Here is an 11,510-nt window from a genome sequence, read left to right as displayed (position 1 = left end):
AAAGAAGAATGTTGTATTTTTTTTATTAGGATTATCGAAAAAGCTCCTCATGTACAATAGTAGTTTCTCTGGGTTCCCTTCTGTCTCTTGTTTTCCCCATCCCTGTTAAAAAGAGGAACTTACAAAAGCCTCCCAAAACAATGCAAGCAAAAATCCATGAATACACCAAAAAGGTGGAGGCAGGTGTGGAGACTGTTTCTTCCCACTGTGTTCTCATATGTGCCTAGCTCCTCTCAAACAAAAGCATATTCTAAACTTTCCCATGTGCTTCTGACAAAAAAAGACCATGCTAAATAGATGTATTTTGTATCATGGTTTTTGAGAATCTATTTGAAACTATACCTATCAGCCAAATTGTGACATAGACCTATGGGTACCACTTATTAGCAATTAAAAAGGACTTGGTGAGGGGAGGGTCTATGCAGTCTGAACCCTGAATGCATGCTTCTCTGGATGGTAAATCAGCCTGACTCCTGCCTTTGCACTGACCATGAGAGAGAAGGGCATTTTAAGACAGAAAACAAAAAACAAACAACACTCAGCTCAGGCAACCATCAGCCACATTTTCTTTCACTGCAGGTAAATCAGTTATGTGAGCCAGTTCATTCTGGTTCACAAGAGCTGATTATTAAATTTTGAGAAATTCTGTAAGCCAGTGGTAGTTTGGCATGGGTCACAGTAGAAGCATTCTCAAATTGGCAGATGCTACAAATCAGGACTCTCTTCTGCTCTAACCCACAGATTTGTTATTTTCCAACACATTGTTAGAATAGACCTCAAAATAGCATTCTGCATGAAGAATGTCCAGAATGACTTGTAGTTCTTTGACATGATTTTGCCTATGTAAAGTGTGTGTGTGTGTGTGTGTGTCTGTGTGTCTGTGTGTCTATCCCTTTGGCCAGTTAAGGCATCTTTTGATCACAGTGACTTGTGCATCAAAACAATTAGAGAAAGTTAGAGGCTAAAACTTGTGCCTATGTATCATCAAACAAAAAGTTAATAACACATCAGCACCATTCTCATGGCTTCCAGCTTATGTATCTGAACTACTTCTAGCTTTAGAGAGCACTGTGGTCTCTCAGGGTTTTTGAATGAGGAGACAGGGCTCTTATTAACAGTCTGCAGGCAAACTGATGCTCCAGCTACAGAGAGTTCCTTCACTCTGCCCCATATACTCTCTCTTTCCCTTGGGTGGAACTCACAGACCTGCGCCTGTAGGAGAACTTGTAGGAAATAAAAGTTGCTTTATATTGTTGAGATGAAAAAGGACAAACATTTCCTTATCTGTTAGCGGAAGCATATACTTCAAAAGAGGAAAGTTCTTAAATATGAACAAATATTCATTAGGATATTTATTTTTTTGTGAGAGGCACTACTACTATTAAGTGAAAAGTGACAACACATTATCATTACCTAAGTCTCTATGCTGTACAATAGTTCCCTTGAGCTTATGTTTCCCACTCACTGAATTTTGTTTATTGTCAACTTCCATAATTGTAAACAATATCCCATGGTAATTCCCTCCCTCCCCCCACTTTCCCCTTTGAAACTCCATTCTCCATCATATCCCCTCCCCCTCTCAATTAGCCTCTCTTTTATTTTGATGTCATCTTTTCCTCCTATTATAATGGTCTTATGTAGGTAGTGTCAGGCACTGTGAGGTCATGAATATCCAGGCCATTTTGTGCCTGGGGGGAGCCAGTTGCAAGGAGTCCTACCCTTACTTTGGCTCATACATTCTTTCTGCCTCCTTTTCCACAATGGATCCTGAGCCTCAGAAGGTGTGGTAGAGATATTTTAGTGCTGAGTACTCCCCTGTCACTTCTTCTCAGCACCATGGTGCCTCCTGAGTCATCCCAAAGTCACTGGCACTTGAAAAGAGAAGGTTATCTAACAAAAAGTGAGAGTAGTATTAAAATATATGTATGAACATTAAGAGAAGTGCTTACTGGGCAGTTTGTTGAGCATAGTATATACATTTAGCCAGATAGCAGCAGACGTTATACCCCTAGGACTCATGACTACCCCTGTTGTAGGCTTTCAGTATCAGGGATGTATTCCCTCCCATGGGGAAGGCCTCTAGTCAAATTAGAGGGTGGTTGGGTTCCCCTATAACAGATGTGCCACTATTGTACCCATTGACTCATTTGGCCAGGCTGGCCAAATATAAGGCTTGCAATGTCCACTGTTGGGAATCTTCACTGATGATTTCTCTCTCTCCCATTGAACTGGGTGCAGCATGGCTTTTTCCAGCTTTCTGTTAGCTGGTCTATATAGAGAGGGTCTTCAGCTCAGCTCCAGCAGGGTTTTCAGTGACCTTGTAGCCCAAGTATGTGGAGTCTACAGCAATAGGCTCTTACCATCTATTCCTGGTGGGAAACCAAGAGTCTCTAAAATGGCCTATAAAGTTTTGGGGTCATCAGGGACCTCCCTGCCCAAAAACTCATTGGAAGGTATCCCATCCCTAGCACTGAAAAATTTCTAGTAACAATTTATGTCTCCTCTGTGTTCCATTGTCCAAAAAAGTAGGATTCTATATGAATTAATTATATCCTCTTAAATTTTGATTAGCCTTTCTTCCACATATCCTTTACTCAATCTCTTCCTCTGACCTCACTTAGGCCTTTACACCCCCATTAATCTGTTCTTATACTTACATATATACATAACCACCCTATTAAGTCTACACACATTAGGATATTTGTATCCATTTTACTCAAGAAAACTGTATAACAGTATCCTGTGACACTTACTGAGCATTTACAGGGTTTAAGCACAGCTCTTTCTCCCCCCCGCCCCCCACACACACGCAGCTATGTAGGCAGTAGATACTAGCATACATTCCATTGAAAGGTATAACATTTTGGTTAAGCATAACTGTTCTTCAATAAGAAAAATACTGTATGAAGAAGAGATTTTTCTCCTATGGCATCATATACAGGCCTGTTGGGTTCTCTCAGTGTTGTTTATCTCACTAAAGCTTTTCTTCATGGTTTCTTAAAAATATAATGGTTTTTGTATATATTTAAGTAGAACAGATTAATGGGGGTGAAAGGCCTAAGTGAGGTCAGAGGAAGAGATTGAGTAAAGGGTATGTGGAAGGAAGGCTAATCAAAATCTAAGAGGGTATAAATAAGTCATATGGAAACCTACTTTTTTTTTTTTTTTTTTTTTGGTTTTTTGAGTTAGGGTCTCACTCTGGTCCAGGCTGACCTGGAATTAACTCTGTAGTCTCAGGGTGGCCTTGAACTCATGGTGATCCTCCTACCTCTGCCTCCTGAGTGCTGGGATTAAAGGCGTGCGCCACCACAACTGGCGAAAACCTACTTTTTTGGACAGTGGAACACCGAGGAGACATAAATTGTTACTAGAAAATTTTCAATCCAGGGATGGGATACCTTCCAATGAGTTTTTGGACAGGGAGGTCCCTGATACCCCCAAAACATGACAGGACATTGCAGAGACTCTTGGTTTCCCACCAGGAATAGATGGTAAGAGCCTATTGCTGTAGACTCCACATACTTGGGCTACAAGGTCACTGAAAACCCTGCTGGAGCTGAGCTGAAGACCTCCTCCATGTAGACCAGCTGACATGGAAAAGGCCATGCTGCACCCAGTTCAATGGGACAGAGAGAAATCACCAGTGAAGATTCCCAACAGTGGACATTGCAAGCCTTATATTGGCCAGCCTTGTCAAATGTGTCAATGGGTGGAATAGTGGCACATCTGTTATGGGGGAAACCAACCACCCTATAATTTGATTGGAGGCCTGCCCTATGGGAGGGAATGCATCCCTGATACTGAAAGCCTACAACAGGGGTAGTCATGAGTCCTACGGGTGTAATGTCTGCTGCTGTCTGGCTAAATGTATATACTGTGCTCACCAAACTGCTCAGTAAGTACTTCTCTTATGTTCATACCCATATTAATGCTACTCTCACTTTTAGTTAGATAACTTCCTTTTTCTGATGGCAGTGACCTTGGGATGACTCAGGAGGCACCATGGTGTTGAGAAGTGACAAAGGTGAACTCAGCACTAAAATATCTCTACCACACCTTCTGAAGCTCAGGATACATTGTGGAAGAGGTGGCAGAAAGAATGTATGAGTCAAAGGAAGGATAGGACTCCTTACAACTTGATCCTCCAGCCACAAAATGGCCTGGATATCTATGACCTCACAGTGCCTGACAGTACCTACACAAGACCATCATAATAGTAGGCAAAGATTATGACATCAAAATAAAAGAGATACTGAGTGAAAGGGAGAGGTGATATGATGGAGAGTGGAGTTTCAATGGGGAAAGTGGGGGGAGGGAAGGGATTACTATGGGATAGTGTTTATAGTCATGGAAGTTGTCAATAAAAAATAAAAATTGAAAAATGAAAAATATATAGTGGTTTTTGGTCCCAGTTATTTAAATGGGTGAATAAGTTTATTCATTTATATTTATTTGTAATATGTGTGGCATGGTATGTGGGTAGTATATGCATGTGTATGTACCTGTGTATACAGATGTACATGCCCTATGTTTGTATGTGAGGAGGATGGAGTAGGATATCAGATATCCCCTTGTATTGCTCTCTTGTCTCATTCCCTGGTGTCAATGTCTCTCACTGAACCTGGAGCTCAGTGACATTTGGTTAGACTGACTGACCCATGAGTCTCAACGATCCTCCTGTCTAGTGCTGGGGTTACAAGTTTTCATGACCATGCCAAGCTTTCTACATGGGTGCTGAGCTTGGAACTGAGGTCCTTGTGTCTGCACAGTAAACACTTTTGCCTGCTGAGCCATCTCTCCTGCCCCTGGACCTGGTAATTTGATCATCTTTACTTCCACATCTGTTTCCTTTTCTGCCAAAGCTCTCTGATGGTGCCCTCCCAGATGCTTGGAATCTGGGCCAGTAAAGTCTTCCCCTTGTGATGGGGTGCTTATTCTTATCAAACTCCACTTCTGAGAGCAGCCTTATTGTGATGCAGACATGTAACCGAGAATTCCATAGCAGGACTTTTGCAGTTGCTTACTCACATCCTAGTGGCTTTGCAGATACAGGAGGGTCCATGTCATGGTCTCTTTACTCAAATGGTATCTCTGCAATGTACTCCAGGCCTGTGTATTCCAAAAGCCTTAGGGATTAAAGTATGTCTTTCTACCTCAAAAGCCATGATCTCCTTGATCAAAGCTTTGAAACATCATTGGGCAATCAATACATCAATAATCCCTTTCACTACTCAGTATTGTAGGCCAATTAACTGTCTGTGCATTTGTTACACATACTGTGATCCAACTAATGCTTGCATCACAAAGACCTATTTCATAAAATGTCAGCTTACAACTACTAAAAATGGGCCAGCTTCATGCTGCAATTTCCCAGACAACAAAATATTAAAGTAAAGAATTTAGATTTTTTTGGAGTCTGATATAAGAGTAGTTTTTACTTTTTTGGTATTTAGTTTTTATTCATAATCATAAATTTAACTCTGCAATACAGCTAGACTTGGAGGAGAATAGGAAAAATATGGAACCCAAGGAACTGCAGTAAGAGCACAAAGATTATAGGAAATGGAAAGCAGATAGTGTGCAAGGTGCTCTACTGACCTATAGGAGGCATGGTCTGGTGGTTAAGATGAAACATGTCAACTGTATTGGAGATATCTGTCCTCAGCAATAGTTACCTTCTTGCTAGTCTTGCTGTTCATGGACCCAAGGTGTTCCATTTCTTTGACAATGTTCATTCCTTCTTGATGAAAAATTGGGAATCATTTGTGTTTGGACCAGAATTTGTCACACTCAAGATCCCAGGACCTCTATGCTTCAGGATAAATTTCTCATCCTCCAATTTCTCCCCATACATGGACTTGCCACCAGTACCATTATGGCATGTGAAGTCACCACCCTGGCATATGAATCTTGGAATAATTCTGTGAAAGCATGATGTCTTATAACCAAATCCTTTCTCTCTAGGCCTCAGAGCATGAAAGCTTTCTGCTGTCTTGGAAAATGGCCAACAGCCTGGCCTAAGGGCTTGCCATCAATGGTTGATGAACAAAATGGGGTTGACCATGGCTGAGAGGAACCAGCTACTGAGGACAGCAGTGTCTGCAAATCCTAGTTTGTACTTTTAATCATAGAATGGGTTTTTTCAATTGTTTCCATGAGTGCAAAGTCAGCTCAACACTCTGCATTGGAAGATAGTCTTCGTACTGTCTTAGTCCTCCAGGGACCTCAGTGAAATGGTTAAGGAGGTTGAGCCTTGTGACTTGGCCCAGGTCACAAGTCTTTGAATGACAGCTGGCACTTGGGCTCTGGTTAATCTCCAGGAGTGAAGTCAAATTTTAGGAAGAGGAATGCTTTCTGTTCACAGGACCATAGAAGTGGTCATTCTCAGTTCAAATGGCAGGGCTTCCTGTAGCCAGTCTGTGGGTGACATGCCCAAAATGGCAGGAGCCTCTCTCTTTGTGACTTCTGTCCACCATAGATACCCAGGAACCATTTTTCTAAGTTTTCATATACAAATGGTAAGCACAAAGTATTCTCTCTGTAATGATACTTTGAAAACTGAATTACTTTAGCAAGAAATGACTTGTGGGCTAGATATGTTACAATGCTCAAACTGTACTTCCCTCTTTTTGGTTATAGTATAATTTCCTTTAGCTCATATAACCTGGCTGTTGGTGGGAGGTTATAGGAGGAGAGATGACTGTTGCTTGTGTTTGATGGTCTAAGCCATAGTTTTCCTAAGTGACTTGTCTTAAGTGATTCCACATATTTGGAGACAGGCTCCAAGACACAATATGAAAGGAAAGTGGATACCTGTTATAGCTGAGACTGATATTTATAAAATGAAAGGTCATCCTTTCAAAGGGAGAACTCTGCAGAGGAAAAGCTGTTAGTAAGTTATTCTTCAAAATGAATTTGTTGGTATATGTGACATAGCAAGGACATATTGCCACTTAGTAGGGAACAAGGTGCTACTGGGTATCAGTTAGGGATCTTAGTGGGGATTGCATTTCCTGTCATTTTGACAGCATATATGTGTTGATAATTATTTTATCTTGCTTAGAATTTATATAATTGGTTTATGCTGTATGACAAACTACTCCTAAACTTAATGATTTTAAATAGCAATCGTATTTAGCTCATGATTCGTTGAGTTGATTGAATGGACTCACTGATATATTCTGAGAGCTTTCATGTGTTTGTTGCCTGGTGGGTACTGGATGGCCTAGGGTGACCTCAGTTATGTGCCTGGTGTTGACATGCTGATGGTCATGGGAAGCTCAGATATGGTGCCTTTGCTCTGCTCTGTTTTCTACTCCACCCTTCTTTTTTTTTTTAATTTTTTTTGTTCATTATTTATTTATTTATTTGAGAGCGACAGACACAGAGAGAAAGACAGAGGGAGAGGGAGAGAATGGGTGTGCCAGGGCTTCCAGCCCCTGCAAACGAACTCCAGACACGTGCACCCCCTTGTGCATCTGGCTAACGTGGGACCTGGGGAACCGAGCCTTGAACCGGGGTCCTTAGGCTTCACAGGCAAGTGCTTAATCGCTAAGCCATCTCTCCAGCCCAACTCCACCCTTCTTTACTGAGGGGTTCTGCTCTACAGGCAGAGAGAGAAAGCTTCCATAAACAATTAGTTTTACACTCCTGTTTACATCATGTATGTTTATGTCCGGGGACTACAGCTTGATGGCAGAAGCTTCAAAATCATATCATAGAAGGACATGGACTCGGGAATGGAATGAGTCTGAAGCCCCATTTATCATCCATGACAGCAGACAGTGTTGTCATCAGATGGATCATGAAGGAATGGGAGAAAAACTACCTGTGTTGACCCATAGCTCTTTTCCTTTCTTCTCACTCTTGTTGTTTCCTGGATATGACCTAAACTTGGTGAAATTAATACCAAAGACCAGAGCTGGAATAATATTCAAATTGTTTGCCCAGGGAATTTTAATTCTTAAGATGTTTTCTAAATAAATAATTCTAAAATGTAAAAAGTCATATGCATAAAGATATTCCTCAAACATTTATTTATAGGAATGCAAATTGTAAATAATTTAAATAAACAACCCAAGAGGAGTTGTTAACAGTAGACCCACTTGAGGGAATATTATAAAAGGTGAAATTATGCTTATGTGTCTAATAAATAGAAAAATTATCCTACACTCACGATAATTTTAAGTAGAATATCAAATGATGTCACAAAACAAACAAAAATATAGTAAGATATAGAAATGCCTCTTGCATATATTATTATTATTTTGGATAAAATGGGACCATGTGTAATTAATTTTTCCTTCTACCTTTCTATTTTTATTCTTCAAAATAAAAACTTGCTTTTTAGTTGGAAACAATCCTTTGATTAAAAATGTCTTAAAGCAAGAAGAATAAAACTTGTGGAATCAGTCTTTATTCCTTTCCTAGCATCGTGATACCTTCTCTGAGGCTGTCATAAATCTACTAAGTTGTTCTCTTATTTGTGGTTAGTTAGGACCTACTTTCCTTTCTTCTAGCTTCCTGGCTACTTTGAGCTATGACAATACAAAGCATGTGTTACCATATGATCAAGAACTCAATCAAGATGTTTATCCTTGAATTCCATTTATCCAAGACATACCATGTGCTCATGATGTTTGCTGTGCTTTGGGAAATGATGCAGTAGGGTACAACAAGGCGTATCTGTTCAGCCTGTCTAGCTTTGACAAGCACATGAAGTAACTGCTATGAGGCTAGGTCAGTCTTCAAACCAGGGCTATTTAAGGCTTGTTCAGCAATCTACTTCAAGCGTCATGCATGCTGCCTCCTGGCTCTGGGGCCAGATGGGTGGTGAATATCACAGGAAGAAAGGTGCACTTTGTTTAAGGTCAATGGAAAATCCCTCCAGAAGAGTCAAGTGGTGGGATAGCCCAAATTCAATCCAGTGGAAGTGAATGAGCAGTGCTTGGAGATCAGATTCATGACAGCTTTCAGTAGTAGACTTGGAGGTTAGGTTTTATTTATAGGCAATGAAGAATGTTTACAAACCAGAGGTGGAACACAGTGAAGTGTCTCGTTAAGTCCACCACAGTAGAAACTGTAAATTGGTGAGCTAATGTCTGAAATGAAGCCCACAGGAGGGGTGGATTTGGCTCTGTGCTATTTTGTTCTTGATGCAAATGTTCATAGTGTAGGTTTGGCATAATCAAAGTACATTTTTAGGGACTAAAGCAAAGGACATCTGTGAATGTCAGGTTGGTGTTCTGTTCCCCTCCACTGTCTATGAACCTCATATCCTGATCTTGTGCATCTGGTCCCTGCCTCACCTCTGTAAGGCTTCGCTGTTGAGGAAACTAGCTGGAAGAGCTGTAGGGGGTCCTCTTCTGTGCTTTTGAAGTCAGTGGCTATGAACCTGGGTGTGGTGTTGTATAACTGGAGTCCCACCACTTGGGTGGCTGCAGTGGGGGATCACTTGAGCCCTGGAATTCAAGATGACTCACATTGGGGCAATATAGTGAAACTCACTCTCAAAAGCAACCAAGCCAAACAGTTGTTATGAACATATGTGGCTGTTTCCATTTAAATATTTTTGAAATTTCCCAGTTGCACAAAGCTACATTTGAAGGGCTCAATGACCATATCTGGGCTATAGCTTCCCATTTTGGGCAGTGGCAGATATAATGCAGTTCTGAAATTGAGAAAGGTTCTACTGGACAGCATGGTTAGAAGTGCTAAGAAGGAGGCTGCTGTAGAACTCTGGGGAGAAGCAGCAAGGCCACCAAGGCAGGTAGTAGTGAGTGACATGAAGCATGACAACCTTCTCATTCGGGCTCTATATTGCTTGGTTTCTCACTGACAAGTAGACGGCGCCTGCTGTTGACCACTCATTTTACTGAGCATTTGAAAGCACTTCCCCATTGCCTGGGACAATGGCAAAGTGGGACAGTGTTTGACAAATGTTCTGGGAGTAACTTGTATGTATTCAACAATGCCGATAATTTTTGCCCTGTCTATTTCTTTGGTATCTGTGAAGCTTGAAAAGCTAAGTGCTATCAACACTCATAAAAGTACCAAGTGGAAAGCATTTTAAGTGCTTTAGAGGAATGGTGCTCCAAATGTTTGAAGCATTATTCTCAAAAACAGTGCATAATGCTTCTTCTGCAACCTCCAGCTACTAAGATTCTAGGCAGAAGGAACTTGCTGGCAATGACAAGAGTGACTCAGTCAGATTTGTTACCCTGAGTCAGGATTCCTGAGTGAGTGCTTTAGTGAAACTGAGGACCGACAGCACATGATGCACATGTATGCATGTCTTCTCAGCTGGTCAGCACTCACAGAGGCATGGATGCTGGCTAGAGACCATGCAGAGGGCCCACTCGGTTATTCTACAGGAAGCTCATTGTGGCCTCAGTCTGGTGACTGGGATGGTGCCTGTTCCCTTAGTCAATACACGTGAGGTTGAGGTTGTGTGATGTGTGATGAATGGACATGAAGAGCATGCAGCCTCCACCTTTAGAAACAATGAATTCCAAGGGATGTAAGGTAGTAATTAATGAAAGAACTTCAGAAAGATCCATTAGCCTGTGCATGTGATTCATGGCAAGGGTAGTACTGTCCTCACATGCACTGAGTAAAAATAAGGTGGCAGTCAGCCTCACATTGCTGAGATGAACTACTAGACTAGACACACTGTATAGGAAGAATAGAATTTATTGAAGCTTACAGATCCAGGGCAAGTTACATGATGGCAGAAAAAGCTGGTCCCCTTTCACAGGTACCACCACCACAGTGTAAGCAAGCACACCCCAGGAACCCTCGGCCGAGCTCAGATATTTGAATCTCTTGAGACTGGAATTCAGATCTGCCCCCACTAACAAACACTTTAGGGCTGAATGCCAGGATCTGCCCACAGTGACACTTCCTCCAGCCAGAATGCTTGAGATCCAAGTAGCTTTAATAAAACTCTTGAAGCTATTGGGGGACATCCATTCAAACTACCACAGATACTAAAGACACTCATCTTTCTAAATCTTTGTTGAAGAATCATGGACCCCACTCTTTGCCCCAGAGTTCCTTTTTTGCTGAGGAAGATAGTTATGCTTGTGAAAACACTAATCCTCACAACACTTGACACTTTTTCCTCCCCTTAAAGAGGATAACTTTAATTATTCAACTATTTTGCACATCCTAATCCTTCTTTCATTAGAAAATAAATTTTTAGAGAACATGTCTCATACTTTATTCATTCTCACTCACACGTGTATTCAGCAGGGAGAAATGTCATTTTAAAACTTAACCTAAAATATTTAAAATGTTTTGTTGAAGTATAATGTGCCTATAGAAAAGTACACTAATGGTAATTGTTTACCATGATAAAGTAACCTTACACAAACATCTAATAGCCAGGTCAACACTTACAACATTATCAATAATTCAGATCCTTTTGTACTCTATCTCATCAATATCTCCTCCTCATTTATCCCTGAAGGTAACAATTATCTGTAATCTATAATTATGAGTCATGATTA

This window comes from Jaculus jaculus, chromosome 8, assembly GCF_020740685.1.
Source record: "Jaculus jaculus isolate mJacJac1 chromosome 8, mJacJac1.mat.Y.cur, whole genome shotgun sequence".
In the NCBI taxonomy this organism is placed as follows: Eukaryota; Metazoa; Chordata; class Mammalia; order Rodentia; family Dipodidae; genus Jaculus; species Jaculus jaculus.
The sequence above is the reverse complement of the archived record's forward strand: the minus strand, read 5'-3'. Positions refer to the sequence as shown.